Here is a 12685-nt window from a genome sequence, read left to right on the forward strand (position 1 = left end):
ATGCTGGACATCCTCACGGACCTCCAGCATCATAAAAGATCCCCATAGGAAAGCATTGAGTAATTGCATTGCGCATTCGGCTCCACTCGGAAGCTGACGTCGATGGAGGAGGAGAGGTCACCAGTGCCGAGGGAGCCCGGCGCTGGATTAAGGTAAGCAAATAAATGGTTAATTAACCATTTATTCGCCACGGAACGGGGCTCGAGTCACGGGGCCCTAATGCTTCTTCAAATCAGCTACTTACAACCTTTAAATCCGTTATTTCATTCATATTTAATTAATGAAAATTCTGAGTTTAGTGAAAAACCCTAACGGTTTGTGTGTATCTGTGCGGTTTGTGTGTATCTGTGCGGTTTGTGTGTATCTGTGCGGTTTGTGTGTATCTGTGCGGTTTGTGTGTATCTGTGCGGTTTGTGTGTATCTGTGCGTGTGTGTATCTGTGCTGTGTGTGCGTGTGTATCTGTGCGATGTGTGTGGTGTTTGCTAGCTGTGTGTAATGGTTTTTGTATTTGCTTTGTTTTATAACAATTCCTGAATAAAAGGAGGGGGACTATAATCTGTAGTAGTCTATCAAGGATTAAAGTAGTGGTCTGTAGTGGTCCAGGGTGTTAAATTCCCTGGAGTCCAGTGTGGGAGCATGTGGTCAGCAGGTGCAGACACAGTAACTGTTCCTTGAACGCATTGAGTCAGACTGGGAATACCAAACACTTAGCTCTGATTCACTAGTGAGCGCTGGACTGCGAGGCAGTGAGTACTGTGGACCACAAGCTCCCTGTTGCGGCACTACCTCCCCTACATCCCTTTTAGCAGGTCCTGTGCAAGGGCTAAAAGCAGGGGGGGGGGTGGATTGGTCTTGTGCCTAGTACTGCATGCCTTGGGCGTCCAAGAGAGAGGAATTCCACATCCCAGACTCCAATTACTGTACATGTTGTAAATATATTGAATGATTTTAATGTAACTCTCTTAATAAGTTTCCATTTTCCTTTTCTTGAAGGTTCTTGTGCTGAATCTCTGGAAGTTTGCCAGACAAAATTAGGCAAATCATTACAATGTCAGCACTATCTAAACCATGTAAGTATTCTTAAGCCTTTTAGTTCTGTTCCTCCTGTTAGTCTGTGGGGTTTATTCATAAATCAGCAAACTGTACTGACTTGAATAATGAATTGCAAACTTTAGGCACCAAGTGCAGTTTTAAAAGCCAAAGAAACACTATCCCATATTCCTATACATATTTAAATCATTTGATGATTTTAGTACCACTCCAAGGGCCATTAGGTGTAAGCCCACCTGCCACATTAAGGCAAACCTCTTAGGTGGGCCCTACACTAACAATCACCTTACTTCCTTCCGCTTCAGGACAAAATTCTCTGAGAGAGGGGTATTTTTCTAAACCCCTACACACTTTTAAACCCTTAATTGGGAACTTTGCTGCTCTCCAACGGGGCACTGGAAGGGTTAAGTTAGTGTGATAATAGTGATGTTGGACTTGTATAGTAAGGATATTCTACCTGTTAAGAGGCTCAGATGAGGCAAAACCAGTCTTCTGTTATGTGGTATTTTTAACCTGGAGCAAGACATGGGAAAGTATAGACTGGATTGTAAAATGCTGAATTAAAAAAACGCAATGGCCCCATAGACTATTAGCAACATAATTTCAACACGGAGCTGGAGTGAGGTAGTGATGTTCTAAAAAAATTTTTTGGTTAATGTCGATGGGGCTATTACAGACATCAAAAACCATTCTCAAGCTGCAAAGTCATTCCTTATAAGAAACAATGCTTGTTTTAATATACTATCAATGGCCCACCTCGGTATCCCAGATAAATGTGGACTCGATCTGCTATGATGCCCTTAGGAAAGAGTAGCTACCACTGCTATGTACACTCAATACATTACACGTGGAGCACAGTGCATTGTTATAGAAGTCCATATGGAACAGTAAATCATAAAGCAGGTTTATTTTTTATTTTTATTTTCTTTTTGTATTTCAGATAGATACCTTACCAATGTATAGTAATTAAAACTGTTACATAAAATAAGCAACTTTGAGGTCTCTCTATCGTCATTAATACACTACTTCTTCTTTTCTTAACTATAGTAAAACTTCATGGGTTTAACCTTTAATTCATCGTATGTTCCTCTGTTTCTTCCCTCCTGCCCCCTACCCCATCCCTATCCTAATTATCCCTATCCTAATTATCCCTATCCTAACCCTTTTAATCTCACTTTCTTATCTGACTTTTCAGTATGTTTATTTGGAGAGAGCCCTTTCATCTCTTTGATTGAACTACTATCATCATCATTTTTTTTTATTTATACGCCCGTTTGACCCATCCATTTCCTCTTATTTAATTGGGTTGTTTTTTTTTGTCGGACATGGAAAACCCCTTGCCACCTCATTACATAACATATTATTCTTATCTCTGTCCCCCACCTTGCTTCATTCCATTTACCTGGATGAGAGACCTTCTATAATAATTTTTATTTTAAAACTTCTAATTTATCTATCCAAGTATCCCAATATTCTATTTGCGTGTAGCGGTTTTCTAAGCTCACTAAGATGTCCCTTTCCATTTTTGCTTGCCATATTAATTGTGCTATCACTTCTCGGGTGGATGGGATTTGCACATTTTTCCAATTCCGTGCTATCAATAATTTGGCTGCTGTAATGATGTGTAAAATTAACATTGAATCCTTTATCTTCATTTTTGACTTATTTAAATTTAATAAAATTATTCCCGGATCCATTGTTAATTCATTTCCTGTCATATAATCAATTAATGTAATTATATCTTTCCAATAAGTATATATCGGTTGGCAGTACCACCTTATGTGTAATAAGGTGCCCTTATCAGTGTTACACCGCCAATATCTATTGGATGTATTTGGATATATTTTATTTAGAAGATTCGGTGTCAAGTACCATCTATTGGAAAGTTTAAACTGTAAATCTGTCACATTTAAGCAGTGGACGTGTTGATATCATTTATTAAAAGAACTTTTCCAAACTTCATCTATTTATATATGAAGATCTTTTTCCCCACTTTTAGATTGCTACGTTTATCATGTCTTAACTCATATAAGACTTTAACAGATTCAGACAGCATATTTTTACAGGATTTTAGTTCGACAAGTTGAATAATCCCGTCTATTTTACACTCTCTATTCTTAATAAAGTTTTTATTGTGATCTAAAATCCAGAATAGAGAGGCTAAATTCTCTACCCCTGTTCTGTCTTTCTGTACTGAATATTATTTTTCCTTTTCTGCGGATGTATTCTGTGATAACATTATATAAAACCGTCTACTGGCCTGATAACATTGATGGATTTCTGGGCAACTCAAACCTCCATCTTGTCTTATCCAGACAAATTTTTCATTTTTACTCTTGTTTTTTTCCATCCCAGACTAATTTTTTTAAAAGAGGAATGTAACCTTAGTAACCAATTTTCGGGACAGTTAAGAGGGATCACTCTCCATAAATAGAGCCATTTTGGTAAGAGCAGGTTTAATTTAATCTATCTATAAACATGCAAGGTGTGACAATGGGCAGAGCTTTCGTGGCTATATCCTGCCATTTTCCACTAGCTGCCTGTTTCCATGGCTGTTGGGAACAGGAGTTATTCTATTTAAACAATCAGTTCCTATGGTTTATCCCTCCAGTGCAATATTAAATATGGAAGGTCTTGGAGGATCTTCCTGCTTTGTTTGAAATCCAAATGTATTGAGAAAAGCTGAATGAAGTAACATCTTCAGTTTATCATCACAGTGTAAACAATGCACTGCATTAATATGGTGAGTCTCTTCAGAAGGTTGTAAACAACACTTATCTCCCTTAAAAATACACAGCAGTGATCAGAATAAATATATTGAATGGGAAAGTTTACATGAAGTAGACCCCTGGTTTGTACTCTGCATGACTGACTCTACTCCTGATGGGTGTTTCTCAGCACACTTTATTTAATTAAAGTAGATAAAATCTCAGATACAAATGCACATTTTTAACTTTGCATAAAAGCAGGTGGTAATTCATCATTTGGAACAAGCAGAACTGGCTTTTAAGGATTGCTTGTCTCTAGAATTCGGGTCTAGTGGCTGCAGTGACTGACACTCTTTATTGTAAAACCAGTATATCCAGATGTGGCATATCATACTGGATACAGCGTGAGCACCCATTCGTGAGAGATAATCTGTGCTACACAAAATGTATTAGTTTCTGTTAAACATGTCTTCTAATTAGTTATGTTTTCTTTATTATTAGAGGGCAGCTGTACTTTTGATGTTTTTGTTTGAACTGGTTATCCTGTTGTCACAAACTTACTTACGCTTTGCGCTCGTGCTGCTCCCCTCCTCGGCCACGTGGGCAGAACACACCTCATGGCCACATCACTGCAATCCTCAGGTTGCGTGGCCCAAACGTTCCACGTGGCTGCTCAGCCTAAATAGGTTGGTACCCACCTTCATCCTCGCAAACGGCCCTCTTTGTTGGTTCGTGAGCTGAACTGCAGCCCTTATAAATACGTTATTGCCATGACGTCATGCCTTTAAAGGGACTGCGCCAGATAGGCTACCCCATGCTGTTTGGGGTTGCAGGAATGACAATGGGAACTCTTTTGAACCTATTTAAGGCCTGTTCTAGTCCTTACTCATTGCCCTATCATGGTTTCTGTCCTGATACATGTTAGTGCTAATATCAAGTCTCTCTTGTTATATTCCTGATATTGACCTCGAATTGTTTTTGACTTGTGATTTTCTGGTGTCCTGACCCGGCTTTGTACATACTCTGTGTATTTCTTTATTCCTGACCTTGGCTTACCCTGACCTTGTTTCTTTCTATAGTAATACATTAAGTCTGACCACTCTAAGGCTCGGTAATGCGTCTTTTGCATCCACCTTTTGTGGCTTTCCACTCTTCCTTCGTGTTTGGGTACGACTCCCGTGACACCTGTTTGTAAGATTTTAAAATACAAATATCACTTTCCTTTGACAATAAGAACCACTAAAGATACACAATAAAACATGGCTAATGTAGCAGCATAAACAGGCAATGTGTTTCTTAGGCAAGAAGTCAACATAAAAAGAAAGAATAAGGAGCGGTGCTAGCCTGCTGATAGGATCAGACGTGTTTTGTCTGAGCTCCTGCAACTGCTACAGAAAACTGGGGTTAGCTGCGGGCCACACACCTATTCCGACCTTGGTCGGTGCCGACAGTGCTCACGGGGATACCTCACACGACCCTGTGCGGCATTGAATATATGTAACCAAGGCTTGAGGCCTGCCTGAGCTGGGGTGAGACGGACGCTCTCCCAGTTCTCCGACCGGCGCTTTGCTGTCCCTTCCCCTCTGGACCGGTGTGGGTTATCCCGGTCCCCTCAAGCTCCCGCAGGCGGCGACAGCCCATCAGGACCTAACGCCGTCGCCTGCAAGAGAAGAACTCTGCCTCGTATGTGAGCACCCAAGTTCGTGGTACACGGATGCAGGCGTTGAAGAGACGGCCTGGGGCTGTGTGGAGGACTTTCTTGCACTCTGCCTCATGATACCGCCCAATCCCCTAAGCCTGCCAGCAAACTGGGCATCGGCTGATTCGAGACTCCACATCCCAAACATTTGGATAGTAGGTAGTCGGGCCCTCATGCTGGCTTACTTCACTACCCACGGCATGCCAGGCTACACCTACATTCCTCCATATGTTTTTACCTACGGAGAAATGTAAAATGTTATCCTTATTTGACTATTTTTCCTGTAAATATGCTGTATCCCAGCTTATCTTTTATTTTGTATGCTTAAAACTATGAGAAGCAGCTTACAATACTAAACCAGCTACACGCTGGCTGCTGTGACACCGCCTAGTGTAGGTACATACCCCACGCACCTACCAGCGATCCCAAAGGCCATAATTAAGCTCCAAACACACCCCATAAATGCGCACTTACCATCACACCCATCTTGGAGAGTCAGTGCCCAACTTGTGTAAAACGCTTTAGTCCACAGGGACCCAGTGGTTTTATAATCTAGTAACCCTAACCTGAGACGAAACCCATACACCACGCCTGACACACCCCTAGCGCCCGAACTAAACTACTCCAACAGGTATTTAATTCTTAACGCCTCTCAAGCACCTAGTGATGCCAGTTATTCCTCTATTGTTTAACATAGATGGATATTTTAGGAATTTCTGTTTTCTTTCTGTATTCAATCATATAATTTTATCATAGCCTGTTTATCTCCATGGTTAACCCCTTAAGGACACATGACATGTGTGACATGTCATGATTCCCTTTTATTCCAGAAGTTTGGTCCTCCAGGCACCCATATCACTTCTGCCCATTGGAGTGGTCTGGGTACCAACTCCCACTACCCTTAACCCTGCAAGTGTAATTATTGCCGTTTTCATAAACTGCAATATTTACATTGCAGGGTTAACTCCTCTTCTAGTGGCTGTCTACTAGACCGCCACTAGAGGGACTTCCGTGTTCATAGAACACGAAAAGTGTTTTAAAACGACGCTGGATGTCCTCACGCTATGTGAGGACATCCAGCGTCGCTGAAATCCCCACAGGAAAGCATTGTATAATGCTTTTCTATGGGGAGGTCTAATGCGCATGCGGAGCCTGACCCAGGGACATCAGCGCTGGACTACGATAAGTCACTGAAGGGGTTTTAACCCGTTCAGCAACTTGGGATGGGGGGTGGTATGGAGAGGGACACTAGAGGGTCCTGCAGTGCGGCACTGGAGAATTCCTTTAATGATGTTGATCCACTGACCATCTACCTACGCTTGTTTATATTATAAAATTGTGCATGTTTTCTTAATTACCCCAAATGTAATGCATGATGATATGATTGAGGATTGCTGTTGGAGCACATCAAGCTTGTCTGATATATTCTTGTGCAATGCAAAAAAAAAGCAGGAATAAACTAACTTAAACTTGAAGTTTATGTTCTATACCTCACCATCTAAACAAACATGAGTGTGAGTGCAGCGTTTGTGGTATAAAAAGGAACACATCTACATAAAAAAAATTACAAAAATGTATATGCTTTATTTAGAGTTTTCCTTTAACATGTTGGAACCAAAGTAGTCGAATGCTTGAAGGCAAAAAGGTTGTGACTTTAAAATGAGCAGGGTAGAGCAAGTACAGATTAAGTCCTGGCTTTTAAACAAGCCAATAATCAGGTAAGCAGTGGCCAGATACAGGAACAAGTAACCCAATATGGTGGGACGGGAGCAATCGAAAGGCCAGAAGGACAGGCATTTAGCAGGCTGGGGTTCAAGATAAAGGGCATTAAAATAACCGTTCTCCGGGGCGGAGTCTGACAGCGCACCGGAGCAGTCGCCATATCTCACAACTCCAACTGATAGGTAAGAAATCTGTCAAATATGGCCACATAGAGCCTTTACCAACCACGGGCGAGCCAGATCTCGAGGGAGGTCATATCGCTGGACCCGTTAATGCATTTTTTTTTTTTTTTCAAACCCCAACAAAAAAAACCTGCCGCCTCGGCCTCAAGGCCTACCACGTGGGAGGCCTCCCACTCAAGACAGACTGGGGACCCCAGGTGTTGAGTGATCTTGACCTGATCGACCCAATCCCGGACTCACCCAGAGCAGAGAAGATGGGGCGAACGTCTCAGAAACCGCCACCAAGCACCTCTAAGACGCAACGGGACATAGGCGAGATGCTGCAAACACCAGAGCCAGCCCAGGCCCAGCAGTCAGAGGGTGGGGAATGACACAGCAACCAGGCTCCAACTGAAGCAGAGAGCTACCCCACACAGGGCAGAGGAAGCGGCCCCTGCCACCAAGGGAGACATGCAAGATATGCTAGCCACCCTCCAACGAAACCTCTGACAAATGTGGAAAGCGGACCTGGCAGTGCTTAAAAAGAGGTACAAACAATGACCACGCGCACCCAAAATACTATGGAGGACGTGCTTGTCTTAAAACAAGGCCTGACTGCACTTAACGACCAGATGCAACAGCTGCAATCAACACAAGCCACTATCTTTAACCAAGTCAGCCTACTGGATGACAGGACAAGAAAAGAATGGAGCCGAAAGGATCAGGAATAGAAACCCTCTCTGCTCCCCCTTGGCAGCGGTGTGAGAGGGAGGCATGGACCACACACGTCTTACCTGCTCTCAGCCTGCCATTCCTACGGTATTTAAATACGAACAGGGAACCAAAGGACAATGAACTGATTTACCTGGTTGAAGAAGGGAGTGCAGTCCCTAATCTGCACAACGCTTAGTAATTGAGTCATTATTATATGACTCCAGATTTCTAAGTAGCCATTTGGGATTTTTTACTTCATACTAGAATTATCAACAATACTGCGCAATCGTTTGTGCCTTTATCTTTCTCATAGAACAATATCAATATCAGCAAGAGGGGTGGGTCGCCTATACGGACCCAGAAACAATTCTAACCAGAGCTGGGTCCACAGCTCTCAGTTTGTGAGTGTATATACATTAGAATTCAAACGCATTACCCTGTTATGTATGATCTATAATATGTCTAATTATATTTTTATAGATATCTATGCATATTTGACATAAAAGGAAAAATCTTCCTCCCATCAAAACCAAAAGGTGATTAATCATTTTTATTGATTATCAAAGCGCTACATTCTTTTCTTGATTTGTATTTTGTATAGGTGTTATTGTAAGGAATCACTTGAATGTATAGCAGCTAATTAGAACTGTATGTGGATACATTTGACATTTAAAACAAACAAGCGCTGGTCCTTATCTACACTTTTTTACTGGATGACAGGGGCAGAAGGAAAAACATTAAAATCAGGAGTTCAAGAGACTGTACCCTTATAAGAACTGCCGCACTTTATCAGACATCTGGTGTCCACCCTCATACCAACGAGGCAGGCTAAACACTTTTTCTTTGACCGGGTCTACAGAATAGGTAAATCCCTGCAATCCTCTACCACAGCGCCACGCGACATCATTCTGCAGTGTCATACGTTAACTCACAAAATAGGCCTGCTAGGCGCCCTTAAAGGAAAGGCACCATGTGCGTTTGAATCCAGCTATGTCTCTTTCATTCAGGACTTAAGTAGATCCACTCTGTTATGGCGCAAAGGAATGCAGCCAATCACCAAACTCTTCCAAGCCGCAGGACTAACTTACCGATGGTTGACTCCCAGATCGCTGCTGGTCGTCAAAGAGGGGAAAACATACAAGGCTTCAGACCCAGTGAATGGCCCTGCCTTGCTGGCAGCAATGGGTCTCACAACACAGGGGTTACCCACACCGGGACTATTGAGCACTCACCCAAGGAACATTGAGGATATCCCCACTCTCGTGCCCAGAGAGGGAAGAAGCCCTGCAACCTGAACCAAAGCAAGCAATAACGCCGTCCACAGTGTTTAAGTTTTTTTTTTTTTTTTATCATGCCAAGTTACCCACACTTTTTTTTTTAATTTTAGTTCAAAGTTTCTCCTGTTGGACTGGGTTAATATACACAGAGCTCTTATGGCGGTTGTTCTGCGCTCCGATGATATAAGTCCCCCCTTAGTGCCCCAGGGTCACAGCAAACAATGGAGCAACTACACTAAACACCATATGTTTAGCTTATACTGGACACACAGCCACAACAGGCCGAGCCCTGCAAATGCAACACCACACATGCTCCGAATTACACTTCGCCCTCACATAGACGACTTCCGATAGCTAACCAGACTAACACTCTGCATCAGCTCTACACCTTTGGGTTACAATAGGTCTTATTGCTACAGAGCGGCTTATGTTTGTACGACAATTGTGTTGGTGGAATATGTGTTGCGTTCTTTTCATTTCCATATGCATTGCTGCAGCACTGATATACGTGTTTTAAATGACACAAACGAGAAGGCTCCTAACCTTGCTGACACACAGTGCTGACAGGTATGCATCACAGCAACCCAGGTTCCCATCGTTACCAATGTCACTTCACGTAGCAGGCGGCTTACCAGCACAAAACCCTGTATTGTTTCTACACCACCACTCGTGTATTGAACCAAAGCATCGTTATATGTAGCCCTAGAATTCACCATTCTTAAAGTTGGCCAACTTGTTATAACTGCTCAGCTCAGTTCAATGCTTGTTTCAGCCACGTCTCTATATTAACCTGTTCATTGTTATGTCTCACCCGTTTAGGTGACTAAGGCTCTATAGCGTTAGGAATAGTGTTCCTTTAATGCTGGAATCAATCTCACGTTACTCCTGCTAGGGGTTTTAGTCCAATAACCGCTCCAAGTTGGGCGGGTTGCCTGTCCCTGTAGCTGACTGTCCAGTATGCATACAGTCTATTAATAAAGCTATCTGGCAGATAGCCGTGTAAGAAGGCTGATTAGCCAGATCTCTACCCTTTTGGTTTTACACTGAAGACCACATCAATCCTGACTGCAATAACTATAGTTTAACAAGGTTTTTCAGAGGGAGGTCCCCGGCCATGTACAGCAGCAATTGTAAATCTTACTGACTCTTATCTGCCATAACCCATTTCTGCTTTCCTTAAATCTTATAAGCTTTGGGGAAAAAAAAGATTTATGGCATTAGAAAAAAAGGCATATAAAGATTTATGGTGGGTAAAACAAGAGCAAGTGTAAATGTGTTCAGGCTGTAGATTGAGCAGCTATGCCCAGTATATGGTGGAAATCAATCATTCCTGCACATATATTGCACTGAGATAGTAAGGCTCAGAGCTCAAACGCACTGGGGTTCATTTACACAGAGCCATTCAAGGTGCTTCAATCACTTATGGAAGCCATCAGAATTTTCCTGGTACAAGTTCAATAATTAGAACTTAAACCAACAATTGATCCTTATCTACGGATCGGTGATACATAAGATGTGTGCAGATGTTTGGACTCTGTATTTTCACTGATGCTAATTGTGCCTAAAAGCTGCGGTGATTAACAAACGTATAATTAGAACCATGGACTCGTTGGACTCCCTATACCAGAGACAAGAGCATTATCATTCCACTTGGGCCCCACAGCTGGATTTCCTGGATAAGGGAAATCTGAAGATAGGGGGTACAGGTTCTGGGGCAGCCCCCTTCATTTCCCTAGATCCCTTTTATTCTTAGCTCTTTGGCTTTTCCCCCTGCTGCCTCCAATGCAGGGAGACTGGCCTTGACCGTATCACGCTCTCTTTTATTCATAGTTTCCTACTGAAACACATCAGCCATTAGATTTAGTCCAAGGCATCCCTTGCTCGACCCGAGTCACTCTCTCACATCTTGAAACTATATGAATGATGTGTACCACTTGTTTGTTGTTTCCATGAGCTCTTTTTGGAAAGTCTCTGTTTAATATCTGGGATTCCTACCTATTGGTTACCATATGTCTGTTTTCTATGCCTCCCCTGCATGGGATATTTTCTCCTTATATGTTTTTTGTTTTAGAACTGTTCAAAAAATCTTAAATAAAGATTGTGTGGCAAAGAACAGAGGAGCAGCGCCTTATGGATGCCCTCCGATATGGTCAGGGTGGAACAATATGGAAAATAAGAGGTCAGGAAACTGTGTATGGTGTAGTATTTTCAGTGAAGTAAATGAAATGCACTTCAAAAGCGCTTTTGGGCGAACCCAAGGTGGGGAGAAATCCTTACAACATGGGTGGTATATTCCCCACCAAGGAATTTGATGTGAGAATCTTCTGGATACAATCTTCTGTATTAAATCAGGAAGGTCCAGTGTAGCATAAAAACCCCACTAGGTTTATTAGAAATAAAATATAAAACCATACAAAGGGTAACACGCGTTTCACCATAAATATAGGCTTTTTCAAAGTGTCACTTTGGAAAAAAAAACGACCATATGGTGAAACGCGTTAGTGTTATCCTTTGTATTGTTGTTTCTAAAAAAAAAAAAAAAAAATTTTATACCCTATACCGAACCTTCCAGATTTTAAAAGTTGTTCATATATTAAGGTTTACAGAGTTTACAGGCTAATATGGCATGTGTAATTCAAGAACAGCGTTTATCCAGAAGATTTTCACATCAAATTCCTTGGTGGGGAATATACCACCCATGCTGTAGGATTTAGCAAAAACTTTGTCTTTATTTATTTTTTACCTTGGGAACGTCTAAAAGCCGAGAACTTCCGCTAAGAGGATTAGCAAGCATCTGATTGATACAGACTCTTCTAATCAGCAGGCTGGCTTACGTGAGCACTTCACTCAGTGAATCCCTCTCTGGTCCATAGCTGGATGGTGGTGCATCTTTTTGGATGAACCATAGCTCTAATAAGTACATTAATTAATTGATCCTTCTAGATCTCATTATCACTGCCATAATTCCCCCAAGAAAACCACCTTCAATAATGGTGACTCTGAGCAAGACATATGAAGAACAGCAGTGATTTATAGAGGGCAGCTCTATGACCTTATTATATCCACCGTTCACTTTTTAATTCTTACAGTGAAATACGCACTAAAATGGTGTAACATCAGGGTTATTCAGTAAACCAGAACTGTTGGGAGCCAAAATGAGGAAACATTCCAACCTGGCTATGTCTCCAGCATCTTGTCATATACTCTGTTCATTTCTTGGCAATTCCCAATTTAACACATTTCTCTGTCGGATTTATTAGCTAAATTGAGGACTGAAAACGGCATTCCAACGAAGGCCAGCTGTGACTGTAGCTGAGATGAAGAATATTTCCAAATTGGTTATTATGGGCTAG

The sequence above is a fragment of the Pelobates fuscus genome, chromosome 12 (genome assembly GCF_036172605.1).
Source record: "Pelobates fuscus isolate aPelFus1 chromosome 12, aPelFus1.pri, whole genome shotgun sequence".
Classification (NCBI taxonomy): Eukaryota; Metazoa; Chordata; class Amphibia; order Anura; family Pelobatidae; genus Pelobates; species Pelobates fuscus.